Source organism: Phyllobates terribilis, unplaced genomic scaffold (assembly GCF_046119375.1).
Source record: "Phyllobates terribilis strain yellow unplaced genomic scaffold, ASM4611937v1 Scaffold_35__1_contigs__length_13245226, whole genome shotgun sequence".
NCBI classification, from domain to species: Eukaryota; Metazoa; Chordata; class Amphibia; order Anura; family Dendrobatidae; genus Phyllobates; species Phyllobates terribilis.
In genome coordinates, this window is record NW_027362795.1 from 10670444 (window position 1) to 10686898 (window position 16455).

Here is a 16455-nt window from a genome sequence, read left to right on the forward strand (position 1 = left end):
CCACGCCGGGGCATCGGGGGTGAGTATAGCTTTATTTTATTTTATTTTTACGTTTCACACTGTATAAATCCATGCTGTTTGCATGGATTTATACAGTGTGACCTAGTTGTCAAGCACTTTCCAAGTGATGCTATCGCCTGGAAAGCGCTTGTCAATCTGCATGCGGAAACGCATGTGAATCCGCATGTGGATCCGCATGTATTCTGCAGGAAAAAAGCATGCACAATCTGCATGTACAATCTGCATGCGTTTTTTCTGCCAGGGAGATGCAAAAATGCTGCAGAAATTTTCTGCTTCATTTCTGCATCGTGGGCACATAGCCTAACTCCTGGCATCACTGCAACATAAAACCTGACACCAGAGGTGCTGTGGAGTGAAAAGGAGTTTAGGATCAGGACAAAGTGTCTGCAAATGTAGTCTCAGGTCTGTGCTGCAGATTAAGGTGCATTCACACTGCGCAGTTATCGGAAACCAGTAGAAACAGGCTGACGTTCGCCCGACAAACAAGCAAAGTGGTCTTTCATAGGGTAAAATGATCTTTTGTTTTGCTTAAATCTTTATCGATCTTGAAATAACCTATACAAAAAACTATGAGCAATAGCCAAGGTAGCATAAAAGGTATATATTTTATTAGTACAATTTAGACACATGATAAAATCTGATGAAAAAAGAGAAAATCAGATAAGGCTAAAAACACAGGCAAACCCCATGGTGCATAACAAAAGAATATGCAGCAATATTAAGTAATGTATACATAATAGGCTATTAGAAAAAGGTATGTTGGGTGGAAATAAATCCTACACACATATAAAGTGTAATAGACGCCAAATGTGATAAAGTATATATGCTGCACAAAATAACCCTAGTATAGATAGGCATACATTTGCAGCATGGTCTTTGATGCCAGCATCTATGTACAGCTGAGCTCTGCACCCCAACACAGTCTGTTTATATTGATTCTCATCTCAGCTTTTCATGGCTGACACAGGAATAATGCCAACCAGCTCTGGAGTTGTAGTTATTCCTGTCTCAATCATGCATGGCTAAGACTGAAGTAATCCTTTAACCTCCTAGCTTTAATGGGTAATTCTAGTGGGGTTATTTCCTAGTGCCCATGTTTATAGCTATTAGATCTCCTGTATGTAAGCTAGTAAGAAACTGTAGAAATATAAAATAATTATTAAAGAAATAGCAATGGTGTCACTTTCCTGCTCCCCTCCACACTTATTTCAATGAGTTGTTCGGCCTTAGGGTACAAGTCTGCAGTAACTATGTGACTACAGACTTGTGAGTCCTCACAGTGTGCAGTGTGTGTGCTGTTGAGGTTCTCCAGTGCCGGTGCCAGGAATGGGCAGGAGCATAACTGCAGGTATGCAATTTGCATACATGTGGTCATGTGCCGACGAGACATGTGCAGCTGTCCATGTCGCCCTGGCACTTTACAGAAAAATTGTGTGCCAGTTCAAATGTGCTGTTGCGTGTAGGGTGCGTTACACTCACTTGTAGGCCACAGGCCCCAGCTGTCTCCAGGTCTTCAACTTAAGGAGCTGCCGCACATAGATTAGGGAACACTCAGTTCGTTTCAACACACAGAAGTTTACTCGACAGTTCAATTGCATCAGATTGTAATACACAGTATCGGGCACAACATTCTCCATTTCTTATTTCCATAGTACAGAACATTTTCAGCATTTATTTACGTTCTAACTGGACTATCCCTACGTTCACTGATCCTGTCAGCCCCAGGATTTCCCAGTTGAGTTCCACAATACACCCGAGATCTGTTACATTTCCCATACACAATTGCACGTCCATCTTCCTCTGTATGTAAAGGGGTGAGGTGCTTGCCATAGCACCTGAATCGAGCCCTGATCTCCGGACATTGCAGGAATGTCTGCAGTGAATTTTTGTAAGGCCTCATATCACCCAGAACAATATGTACTCACTCTTGATATCAGCCCCAACTGCCCTTGAATTTGATCTTATATCACTCACAAACGCTCTACAAACAGGAAGCAGTCTCCTTTAACTGGCACTTTTCCCTCCCACTATGAGCTAGTCCTAAACATGAACACTTTCTTACACTATTCTCATCCTACCTATGTCAACTCCTAAGTCCTAAACTATGTCTTATCTTGCGCAATCCTATGCTGTACACTATACATTATACATATGACCATATCACACTCTATATTACAATTCACATAATATGACATACTGTAACTATGTAATTACACCATATATACTGAAAACTGCAGGACATCGTTTACACTACAATACAACACGATTGGTGTCTTCAGGGGTATGAATGCGACGGTCCAGTCAACACCCCCTTACACAGGCTCGCTCAATACAAGGGAATTGAGTGAGGCCGGATAAATGACCATCTGCTCCCATCACTGGAGAATCCTCATGAGTCTACACTCACATAAAGTGTCTGCAGACTTGTACCCCAAGGCCAGACAACACCTTTAATGAAGATCATCAACTAATGACCATTTTTTTCTAGGTGGTGCTGGCGGAAGATAGATATACCCGCCAGCAATTTGCTGTAAAAGTCATCACAAAGAGGAACCTGCTAGCTGAAGGAGAGGAGCGCGCGTTGGTGGAGCGGCGTGTGTTACAACTTGCATCTGGCAGCCCCTTCCTTCTTCATGGCACATTCGCCTTTCAGACCAAGGTAAAATTGTGACCTGTTCATTAATATTGGATAAAGAATAAAGTGCACTCATCTATATGCACAGGATATGTCCACGTTTATATCTGGTGTTTGTTAACATTTCAGCATTGGAAACATTTTCATGTCCTGCTCCTTGTATGTGTAGCTGTCACCTACTGTGGGAACACTGGACAAACCCTGGGAACCAGGCAATGTGCCTAGAAATATGATGCTGACGGTTAACTTTTGGGGTTTCTCTATTGAAGTCTATGGAAAGTCTTGGAGTGGTTCAACTGGCTCCCAATATCTGAAGTCATTTGTCCACCCCTATGGATGTCATTCTTAATGAGTACTTCATAATGGTGAGAAATGCAGAAGGCAACATTACAGTGAAAAGTAATGCTGTACATTTAGCACATCACATTCTACATATGTAGATATATCTTCTATATGTATATACTTAGAATAACTAATAAACACATAGTAAAAGAAGAAAGTATCATTACTGCTATTATTATGCAACTATATCTCCACGAGTAAGTGGAACAGAGATTAATCACAGAAGAAATCGCAGAAGAAATCACTGATTATTGAGTGTTAGTAAATGTATGACTGCTACAATGACTTTATCATACGACTGATTTCTACGTCTTGTCTGACAGGAGCTTGTGCTTCTTGGGATGGAGTATGTCACCTGTGGCGAATTCCACCATCTCCTGATGAGGAAGGGGTGTCTTGACATCCCCAGTGCACGGTACAGTATTCACAGTCTAAGCCATACAGCTATGTATTTTCTAAATGAGACTGACTAGATTGATTCGATTGTTAGCCCTAACGTTCACGTAAATTCATATCTCCCATTCACAGGGATGTTATTAGGGAAACACTTAGAAAAATACAGCTCTAATTTTTATTTCCAAAAATAGCACCGCACCTGTCCACAGGTTGTGTGAGGCATCGCAGTTCATCCTCATTCACATTAGTCATGTGGCGTTATTTTTTAAAGAAAGACACCATGTTTTTCTGATCCTGGATAATCCTTTAACACCATATGAATATACATTGTAATAGTAGCAATTGTGTATCCCTATAGGCAAGAAGGAACTTAAAGAGGTTATCCACTACTTTAACATTGATGTCCTATACTTAGGATGAGCAGGTCCAGGTGCCTTATAATCAATACGATATGTGCGACTGCCCTTCTAGACCATTATAATAATATAAATACTTGTATATAATAACCAGAAATATAAAATCCTGATAAGTCCTGCCTGTCTAGTCTTTTGGGCAATATATATTTCTGAGTTTCTGATTCACTAAAAACTATTTTCTCCTCTTTTCTTTCGGCCAGATTCTACGCCGCAGAACTTGTGTGTGGAATTCAACACCTGCATTCTAAGGGCATCATCCACCGGTAACTAGAAATACATCTAATCCTCCACCACCAGTGATGCCTATAACTATACACAGCAATACTGAGAATTATACAGCGGACACTGATAAGAATCCATTTGTCTTCTTCACAGAGATCTCAAGCCTTCTAACATCTTGGTGGCTGCGACGGGCCATATAAAGATTGCCGACTTCGGTCTGGCACTTGAGAACATCTATGGAGACCGGACAGCCACCGAATACGCTGGGACACCAGGCTTCATGGCTCCTGAGATGCTGGCTGCGGAGGAGTACAATGCTGGGGTAGACTGGTATGCATTTGGCATCATTTTGAACATCATGATTACCAGCAGGTCCAAATACCATCGAGGACTATTCAACGCTTCCAGCAAGGAGGCGAAGAACATCATTAAAAAGGTCAGTACATGATATAAGTTGTATTACTTTTATATTATTGTGTGATTTATTGTGATGTTAGCGGTAATTTACTATTATATTCAGCTCCATTGGTGGGAGTGGAATCTCATGTTAGGTCAAGTGTTTACGTGTTCAATATAACACGTAAACACTTGTAGGGGTGACGTGATGGTATATATTACCTGTCATGTATTATTGAAGATGTCAGAAAAAAAACACTAATATTAGGCTTTTTTTTTTCATAAATATATATAATATTTATTTATTTTAGTTAAATTTTATTTATGAAGCTGTTATATAAATATAAACATTTTTTTTTCTTCTTTTGCAGCTCCTCCGGGAAGATCCTGCCAGGCGCCTCGGAGTCCATGGTAACATCAGAGCCCATAGGTTTTTCCAGCGTATTGACTGGGACTCGGTGGAAGCCCTTAGAATGTGTCCCCCACATGTTCCTGTGCCAGTAAGTATTAGAGGAGATGTTTTATACAGACTCATTTATGAATAGTTTCACATAGCTTTAATCACTTTTTCCAAATTCGTCAGATTACTAATAACAGTGAAGGTCGCTGATTTGTCAGTGGTGAGATTGTAAGCCCCCATACATGTTAAATGATCAGCAGATAGTGACAAAATCTGCCGATCATTGGTTGACATATGTAGAGAGCCTCTAGCTTTCCTGAACTTTACTATATACTGTTCTTATGTAATCACCTTCTTGTGTTTTCTTTTTCTCTTATAGCCAAGTAACATCCAGCGCGGCTCCAGACCATTCAATCTTCAAATTCTGGAAGCAGCAGAGGCTAACAACTCAGCCCTCTCAGCAGACCACCAGGCCTTGTTCACGGGGTTTTCATTTACCAACATCAGCTGGAAAACCCCAAACCATCCACCGGCTCTTTAATATCATCAGAGCAAGCTGTCTTCCTAAACCCCAAAAAGAACATCAAAATAAGAAGATCCGGAAGGGCAAGCAGGACCTGGACAAGCAAGAAATAAGCGTGTCAGGACTCAAGCCAGGATCAGGACCCCAGAAGAACACAGAAGATATTCCTGTTCAAAAGGATGGCCATAAAGATGGATGAGGCAAGGGAGGTAAGTGCCCAGTAGGGTTATGTGTGGCATTATGGTGTGCCTGGGAATACCATGCACACTACATGCCCCTGACAATAAGAGCCTTATGATACTATATGTATAGTGTTACGCTATGTATATAGTACATAAGAGAAAAAATATTCTAGTTATATTTACCGGTGACTACCGGTGACTATAATTACAATTTTCCCCTTCCTCCATAACAACTCATTGAGCTGTCCTGGGCGACGGGGAAATAAGGTGTGAGATGGCTGGCTATTAAGGGGTGGAAGGAGGCCAGTTTTTTTTTTTTGGTTTGTTTTTTTAAATCATAGCATTGAAAGCTATATTGCTTTGCTATGTAAAATAATTATATTTACCGGTGACTACCGGTGACTATAGTTACACTTTTCCCCCTCCTCCATAACAACTCATTGAGCTGTCCAGGGCGATGGGGAAATAAGGTGTGAGATGGCTGGCTATTAAGGGGTGGAAGGAGGCCAGTTTTTTTTTTTTTTTTTTTTAATCATTGCATTTAAAGCTATATTGCTTTGCTATGTAAAATAATTATATTTACCGGTGACTACCGGTGACTATAATTACACTTTTCCCCTTCCTCCATAACAACTCATTGAGCTGTCCTGGGCGACGGGGAAATAAGGTGTGAGATGGCTGGCTATTAAGGGGTGGAAGGAGGCCAGTTTTTTTTTTTTTTTTAAATCATAGCATTTAAAGCTATATTGCTTTGCTGTGTGAAATAATTATATTTACCGGTGGCTACCGGTGACTATAGTTACACTTTTCCCCCTCCTCTATAACAACTCATTGAGCTGTCCTGGGCGACGGGGAAATAAGGTGTGTGATGGCTGGCTATTAAGGGGTGGAAGGAGGCCAGGTTTTTTTTTTTTTAAATCATAGCATTTAAAGCTATATTGCATTGCTATGTAAAAAAAATTATATTTACCGGTGACTACTGGTGACTATAGTTACACTTTTCCCCCTCCTCTATATCAACTCATTGAGCTGTCCTGGGCGACGGAGAAATAAGGTGTGTGATGGCTGGCTATTAAGGGGTGAAAGAAGGCCAGATTTTTTTTTTTAAATCATAGCATTTAAAGCTGTATTGCTTTGCTATGTAAAATAATTACATTTACCTGTGACTATAGTTACACTTTTCCCCCTCCTCCATAACAACTCATTGAGCTGTACTGGGCGACGGGGGAAATAAGGTGTGTGATGGCTGGCTATTAAGGGGTGGAGGAGGCCAGGTTTTTTTTTTTGTTAAATCATAGCATTATATCTAGCAACACTGCTAGATATAATCATAACAAAAGCATAAGGACATAAACATATGACGGTGTCCGGAGAGCCTGACGAGGCCGCAGTTGGTGAAATGCATGTCGAGGCTCACACACACCATCTGGATGCTCCTGTGCTTCTCGTGAGACATGGTACTGGTGCACATACTTTATGACTGATTATCTTCGGGCTCTCCTGATACCATCATATGTTTATGTCTTTATGCTCTTGTTATGATTATATCTACCAGGGTTAATTGGCTTCATTATTTTCACCTGCACCCCATATTGGGGATTAGCATCTACTGCGGCCATCTCGTCTTTTGACCAACTTCTGATTATTATATAGATATTGCAGGGGTATTATACAGGCAAAGTTTAAAGTTTTGCCTTCCTGCTCTCTACTATGTATTTATTTAACTGACTGCAATGCACGCCACTTATAAGACACTAGTGCTGTAGAACATCAGGGTTGCTTCACCTATATTTTGCGTACTGTTAAAACGTATTATAAACATCGAGCCTTTTTTCCGGGTTCTTATTAACCCCTTACTTACCGGGGACGTATTAGTATGCATATTTGCGTACCGCCGGTTCAGTGAGGGCTCCGGCGCTGAGCCCTCACTGAACCGAGCACATGTCAGCTGATTCTTACAGCTGACATGTGCCCGCAACAGCCGCGGGTGGAATCGCGATCCACCCGTGGCTGTTAACCAGTTAAATGCTGCTGTCAATCTCCGACAGCAGCATTTAACGCGCGCTTCCGGGTAGCGCGTCATAAGCCCCGCCCACCGGCGACCCCGTCACGTGATCGCGGGTCGCCGATGGGCGTGCATGACAACCCAGGGTCTGCAGCAGACGCCTGTGGTTGTCATGATCTTGTCGCTATGAGCGCCACCTAGTGGTCGGCGCTCATAGCACAGGACCATTTCTGCTGCATGCAGGGGACCTGCTCATCCCCTGTATGTAGCAGAGGCGATCGGACAGTTGCTGCTTCTAGTCTCCTATGGAGACTATAGAAGCATGCAAAAAGTAAAAAAAAAAAGTTTTTAAAAATATAAAAAAAAATAAAAAAATATAAAAGTTTAAATCACCCCCCTTTCGCCCCATTCAAAATAAAATATATAAAAAAAAAACCCACATACACATATTTGGTATCGCCGCATTCAGAATCGCACGATCTATCAATATAAAAAAATAATTATTCCGATCGGTAAACGGCGTAACGAGAAAAAAATTCTAAACGCCAGAATTACGTTTTTTGGTCGCTGCAAAATTGCAATAAAATGCAATAACGGGCGATCAAAACATCGGATCTACCCCCAAATAGTATCAATAAAAACGTCAGCCCGGCACGCAAAAAATAAGCCCTCAACCAGCCCCAGATCCCGAAAAATGGAGACGCTACGGGTCTTAGAAAATGGCGCTATTTTTTTAATTTTTTTTTTACCAAATTTTGGAATTTTTTTTCACCACTTAAATATAAAAGAACCTATACATGTTTGGTGTCTATGAACTCGTAATGACCTGTAGAATAAGAAGAGCAGGTCAGTTTTAGCATTCAGTGAACATAGTAAAAAAAATAAATAAAAAACAACTGTGGTATTGCACTTTTTTTGCAATTTTACCGCACTTGGAATTTTTTTCCCGTTTTCCCGTACAGGATATGATAAAACTAGTAATGGCGTTGAAAAGTACAACTCGTCCCGCAAAAAATAAGCCCTCACATGGCCATATTGACCAAAAAATAAAAACGCTATGGCTCTGGGAACAAGGGGAGCAAAAACGAAAATGCAAAAACGAAAAATGCTCCGGGGCTTAAGGGGTTAAAACTACGGCCACTCACAATTGATCAGCTAAACTCTCTGATGTTTATACCTTATATAATTGTCAGTTAGCTGTGAGGTTTTAGTATTTAATTTATTTAATTATACCGGATTATATGCTTGCATATTCTACTTGTTAGTATACTTCTTTTGCAGGTATATTCATAATTTTTCCTGTTTTTTATAGACTATTCATCATATTTCTTAGTCTCGCAGTTTGCAGTAATTACTAGCCCACCCTAATTGTGTTTGCCCCTAGAACTCTAGAGCATTTTTCATCTCACAGGAGCTCCTCATTATCTGGTTCTATCCTTATATTCAGGGATTGTTTCCATCCTCCCTGTTTTTTAATTGCACTTCTCCCCCTTACCTTGTATTGTTGTATTATTGGTATTATATTTATAATTGATGTACAATAAAATGGTTTATATATTTAACAAACCTTTGTTTTCGTTTGGGTCTCCGTCTCCTCCATATTTATTAACATTATATATATTGAGCGGTATTTGACTAGGATTCCCTTCTTTTTGGTTTTGATATCTTCTTAGGGGTACAACACACTTCTCTTTAGTGATATCTCTTATGTAGGTTTACATGTGTAGATACAGGTCTGGTGACGAATTCTGTGTTGCTCTGTAAGTGTGCTGCAGTAATACAGTGGGTACGGAAAGTATTCAGACCCCTTTACATTTTTCACTCTTTGTTTCATTGCAGCCATTTGGTAAATTCTAAATAGTTCATATTTTACTCATTAAAGTACACTCTGCACACCATCTTGACTGAAAAAAACAGAAATGTAGACATTTTTGCAAGTTTATTAAAAAAGAAAAACTGAAATATCACATGGTCATAAGTATTCAGAATCTTTGCTCAGTACTGAGTAGAAGCACCCTTTTGAATTAGTACAGCCATGAGTCTTCTTCGGAATGGTGCAACAAGTTTTTCACTCCTGGATTTGGGGATCCTCTGCCATTCTTCCTTGCAGATCCTCTCAAGTTCCGTCAGGTTGGATGCTGAACGTTGGTGGACAGCCATTTTCAGGTCTTTCCAGAGACGCTCAATTGGGTTTAGGTTAGGGCTCTGACTGGGCTAGTCAAGAATGGTCACAGAGTGGTTCTCAAACCCCTCCTTTGTTATTTTAGCTGTGTGCTTAGGGTCATTGTCTTGTTGGAAGGTGAACCTTTGGCCAAGTCTGAGGTCAAGAGCACTCTGGAAGAGGTTTTCATCCAGGATATCTCTGTACTTGGCCACATTCATGTTTCCTTCAATTGCAACCAGTCATCCTGTCCCTGCAGCTGAAAAACACCCCCATAGCAATGCTGCCACCACCATGTTTCACTGTTGGGATTGTATTGGGCAGGTAATGAGCAGTGCCTGGTTTTCTCCACAAATACTGCTTAGAATTATCACCAAAAAGTTCTATCTTCATCTCATCAAACCAGAGAATCTTATTTCTCATAGTCTGGGAGTCCTTGACTGGTGGAGGACTGCAGTGATAGTTGACTTTATGGAACTTTCTCCCATCTCCCTACTGCATCTCTGGAGCTCAGCCACAGTGATCTTGGGGTTCTTCTTTACCTCTCTCACCAAGTCTCTTCTCCCATGATTGCTCAGTTTGGCTGGATGGCCAGGTCTAGGAAGACTTCTGGTGGTCCCAAACTTCTTCCATTTAAGGATTATGGAGGCCACTGTGCCCTTAGGAACATTGAGTAATACAGAAATTCTTTTGTAACCTTGGCCAGATCTGTGCCTTGCCACAATTTTGTCTCTGAGCTCCTTGGGCAGTTCCTTTGATTCTCATTTGGTCTGACAAGCACTGTGAGCTGTTAGGTCTTATATAGACAGGGGTGTGCCTTTACAAATCAAGTCTTATCAGTTAATTAAACACAGCTGGACTCCAATGAAGGAGTAGAACCATCTCAAGGAGGATTACAAGGAAATGGACAGCATGTGACTTTAATATGAGTGTCTGAGCAAAGGGTCTGAATACTTATGACCATGTGATATTTAAATTTTTCTTTTTAATAAATTTGCAAAAATTTCTATATTTCTGTTTTTTTTTTCAGTCAAGATGGGGTGCAGAGTGTACTCTAATGAGTAAAATATGAACTATTTAGAATTTACCAAATGGCTGCAATGAAACAAAGAGTGAAAAATTTAAAGGGGTCTGAATACTTTCCGTACCCACTGTATACCAGGAATAAACCAGAAGGGAACAGTAAGCACTGCTTATTACATGTACCTAGCTTTTCTTTTAACCTACTCCTACTCCTTCAACATGCTTACATATGCTCACAGTTTTGGCTCCACTAATCCTCAGTCTCCTTCGCTATCCCCAAACCTCAGCACCCTCTAACCAAATAATTATCTCTCCTTCCCTCTTATCTCCACACCTGTCCTCATCTGCCATACTGCTCTTCAACCTCAGATCTATCCTACTAAAACATGAAAAAACAGTCACTCTCCTTCTCCCACCTGCTCTACCTCTCTCTGCTTCTCCTCACTGCAGGCGACATATCTTCCAATCCTGTTCCCCCCACATCCAGGGCCGGTTTTAGCCAAAGTGGGGCCCTGGGCAAAAGTTTAAAGTGGGGCACCAAACGCTCATATATTGTACCATCACACAGAAACATTTCAGTTGCATTTACATGCACAGAGTTCAGGCCGTTAAGCGAGTGCAATTGTCAAGTCGTTCTGTGCTTGATTTTGGCGTCTTTAGACAGGCTGACTAACAATGATGAGCGCATGATGAACAGTGATGAACAATTACTAGTGATGTGCTGCTGAGAATAATGATTTTTGTTCTGCCATAAACAATCCAATCACCCGATGAATGAGCAGCATTTTGCTCATTCATTGGGCAATTGCCAATCTTTACACTTATTAACTTTTGTCTGTGCTGCCGGGATTTATAACTGTGGATGCTACATACACATAGTTCAGTTTTTCTATTATATCAAATACTTATTTCAAGCAATAATATACAAATTAATTATGTAAAAATGTAAAAATCATACAGTCTGATTTTCTAGATTACTTTTTATATTCTGTCTCTCACAGTTGAAGTGTACCCGCGATAAAAATTACAGACCTCTTCATTCTTTGTAGGTGGGAAAACTTGCAAAATCAGCAATGTATCAAATACTTATTTTCCCCACTGTATATATGAGCACATAGATATAGACTTGTGTTTATATATATATATATATATTTATTAAGCACATATATATACAGTACAGACCAAAAGTTTGGAAACACCTTCTCATTTAAAGATTTTTCTGTATTTTCATGACTATGAAAATTGTCCATTCACACTGAAGGCATCAAAACTATGAATTAACACATGTGGAATTATATACTTAACAAAAAGTGTGAAACAACTGAAAATATGTCTTATATTCCAGGTTCTTCAAAGTAGCCACCTTTTGCTTTGATGACTGCTTTACACACTCTTGGCATTCTCTTGATGAGCTTCAAGAGGTTATCACTGGAAATGGTCTTCCAACAATGGTTTTCACTTCACAGGTGTGCCCTGTCAGGTTTAATAAGTGGGATTTCTTGCCTTATGATTGTGGTTGGGACCATCAGTTGTGTTGTGCAGAAGTCTGGTGGATACACAGCTGATAATCCTACTGAATAGACTGTTAGAATTTGTATTATGGCAAGAAAAAAGCAGCTAAGTAAAGAAAAACGAGTTGCCATCATTACTTTAAGAGATGAAGGTCAGTCAGTGCGAAAAATTGGGAAAACTTTGAAAGTGTCCCCAAGTGCAGTTGCAAAAACCATCAAGTGCTACAAAGAAACTGGCTCACATGAGGACCGCCCCAGGAAAGGAAGACCAAGAGTCACCTCTGCTTCTGAGGATAAGTTTATCCGAGTCACCAGCCTCAGAAATCGCAGGTTAACAGCAGCTCAGATTAGAGACCAGGTCAGTGCCACACACAGTTCTAGCAGCAGACACATCGTTTCCACAACTATTAAGAGGAGACTTTGTGCAGCAGGCCTTCATGGTAAAATAGCTGCTAGGAAACCACTGCTAAGGACAGGCAACAAGCAGAATAGACTTGTTTGGGCTAAAGAACAGACGAAATGGACATTAGACCAGTGGAAATCTGTGCTTTGCTCTGATGAGTCCAAATTTAAGATCTTTGGTTCCAACCACCGTGTCTTTGTGCGACGCAGAAAAGGTGAACGGATGGACTCTACATGCCTGGTTTCCACCGTGAAGCATGGAGGAGGAGGTGTGATGGTGTGGGGGTGCTTTGCTGATGACACTGTTGGGGATTTATTCAAAATTGAAGGCATACTGAACCAGTATGGCTACCACAGCATCTTGCAGCGGCATGCTATTTCATCCGGTTTGCGTTTAGTTGGACCATCACTTATTTTTCAACAGGACAATGACCCCAAACACACCTCCAGGCTGTGTAAGGGCTATTTGACCAAGATGGAGAGTGATGGGGTGCTACGCCAGATAACCTAGCCTCCACAGTCACTAGACCTGAACCCAATCGAGATTGTTTGGGGTGAGCTGGACCGCAGAGTGAAGGCAAAAGGGCCAACAAGTGCTAAGCATCTCTGGGAACTCCTTCAAGATTGTTGGAAGACCATTTCCGGTGACTACCTCTTGAAGCTCATCAAGAGAATGCCAAGAGTGTGCAAAGCAGTCATCAAAGCAAAAGGTGGCTGCTTTGAAGAACCTAGAATATAAGACATATTTTCAGTTGTTTCACACTTTTTTGTTAAGTATATAATTCCACATGTGTTAATTCATAGTTTTGATTCCTTCAGTGTGAATGTACAATTTTCATAGTCATGAAAATACAGAAAAATCTTTAAATGAGAAGGTGTGTCCAAACTTTTGGTCTGTACTGTATATATGCACAATACTTACCAGTCTGTCTCTTCCTCTTCACTTCTTCTAAACTCCTGCACAGTACAGGACCTGTGATGATATCATGGTTACGACTGTGGTGTCATCAAAGATCCTTAAGCAGTCCCAACAACTGTATTGATAACGCAGAGCTATTATGTAGTTTTTGCGGTAGATGTTTGGTGTCAGTGGTGTAACTTGGGCTGCTCTGTTGCCAGGATGTGACTGTCAACATCATGCTAATTGAGAGACGGCTCCCCGCAATGAGGCAGCGAGGAGCTGGCTGTCAGCATGACATCAGCAGTTACACCCTGGCTACAGAGCGGAAGAGAAGCTGTTGCGACAATGTGACGTCAGCGGAAGTCTCAGAATGATCGTCAGGAATGGTCTGTGACCACTCTGTGCTAGGAGAGATCTGCGCTGGGTAGAATAGGCAGGTAGTTAGTAACCACCTGCCTGTCAGCACTTATGCCCATAGTAAAAAATTAATATAATTCTAGATAAACCCTTTGAGAGGGGGTTCCCTAGTAGTTGACAACCCCTTTAAATCCATTACCTGAGGTTGAATATGACACAACAAAATACTAAACTTTTCTTTGTGCACCTTTGAGAAATGCTGCCAATGGCTGGTCTCCTTTCTGCACAGTGGTTCTGCGCTCCTCCCCTCACCCTCTAGAGCAACTATTGGTTGCTCAAGTCAAGTCAGCTGGGTATTGTAAAGAGAGCCTGTCACCAGAAAAAAACGCTATTAATCTGCAGATATAGGCTTAATCTGCAGGTTAATAGCGTTACTAACCTGCCCGGTGCCCACACATATCAGAACGCTATGGGGAGAAAATGTCCTTTATTCACTCCAGCAACGTTCAGTTTCAGTCATGGGGGCACAGGATCAGTCACCGATCTGAGTTTACAGTACCGTGCCCCTGGCCTTGACTGACAGCCGGCCCCAATGCAGAGCGACTGTCAGTCAGGGCCGGGGGCGCAGTTACAGCCACTGCTCTGTATTTTCAGACCGGTGACTGAAACCGCGCCGGCACCGCCCCGTGACTGAAACTGGAACACTGCTGGAAGGAATGAAGTTCATTTTCTCCTCGCAGCGTTCAGCTAAGTGCAGGCACCAGGCAGGTTAGTAACGCTATTACCCTGATGATTGACCCCATATCTGCAGGTTAATAGTGCTTTTTCTGGTGACAGGTTCCCTTTAAAGCTCCCGCCCAGGACTTATCAAATCTTCTTATTGTGTAATAAGCACAGTAAACAGGACCTCTTCAACAAATTTGAACTGCTCCAGATGCTCCCCCTGTCATCACACACTTGATGTGATTCTGCAGGCTGACAACCAGGGTCGGACTGGGGTGGCTAGGGCCCACCAGGGGAACTGACTCTAGGGGCCCACACTACAGCCCACCATAAACGGTTTTATTACTTGTTATGCTTTTCTATAATGTTCTATAATTACATGATTGGCCGCGCTGTGGAGCACCAAGTTGCAGGACTATATTCGAACAGTCATTCCGTACTGCCAGAGTCCCTTTAATGGTAACTTGTCACCTTGAAAAACGCTATTTATCTGCAGATAAAAGGGTAATCTGCAGGTAAATAGGGTGTAAAGCCTGGTTAGACGGCTTATTGGAAAAGCATTGGCTACACAGAGAAAATTACATTTTATTCTCCCTGCCGCCACTCGCTTCCTGTTATTGGGTCGGTGCAAGGAGGGAGACATTACAGTCACCACGAACTACAAAGTGAGGGTGCTGCAATAACGTCCGGCACCTTGATTGTGACATCTTCTATGGAGCCCAACCTCAGGCTGAGCTTCATTGAATGACTAACATGGAAGCAACACCAGGCAACTAGTGCTGAGTGAGTGTGGTCGGATAAGGTGTGATCCCAGCATGTTCAGGTGTTATCTGAGTATCTTGTAGTGCTCTGCTAATATGCTCGAGTCCCCGGGGTAGCATGTTTTGCGGCAGTAGACAGACGCAACACATGCAGGAATTGCCTGTTTGTTAGGTAATCCCTGCATGTGTTGCTTCTGTCTACCGCCGCAAAACATGCTACCCCGGGGACTCGAGCATATTAGCAGAGCACTACAAGATACTCAGATAACACCTGAGCATGCTGGGATCACACCTTATCCAACCACACTCACTCAGCACTAGTTGCCAGGTGCAGCTACCATGTTAGTCATTCAATAACGCTCAGCCTGAGGTTGGGCTCCATGGAAGTGTCACAATTAAGGTGCCTGACGTTATTGCAGCACTTTGTAGCTCGCGGTGACTGTAATGTCTCTTATCCGACCACGCGCACTCAGCACTACTGGCAACCCATCAGCAACCTGCAACTGCGTCACAGGGGGCTGAAGGGAACAGGTGACTGCATGCACCGGCCATTGTGCTATCTAAATGCCGCTGTCAGTGATTGACAAGGGCACTTAAATACTCAAAACAGCAGCAATCAAGGCGAGCTCTGATCACTGCTGTTACAGGCAGACGCCGGCTATGTAACACAGCCGACATCTGCCCAGTATGGAGCAGGCTCAGCTCCTGAACCCGTGTCCATACAAGCACATCCCTATGGTGACAGTTTTGTCAGGGTTAGCATATTTCACTTGTCTGTTCCTAAATGTGGAAAGACAAATGGAATTCCCTAACACATGTGAGTGAGTCCTAACAGATTTAGTAAAGGTGCCTCAAGCATATGAATGTTATTACACACCACAATGCACAGTTACATACACGCATCTTACAAAAATACATATTATTCCAGATACGCAGACGCGCACAAACACGCAGACGCGCACATACACATCAGTACACGAATACATCATCTGAACCACCATCAATTGTAATGTCAGGTCAGACCCATATATCTTTGTATCGCATAAACCTACAACTCCCAGTATGTAATTAACAATAG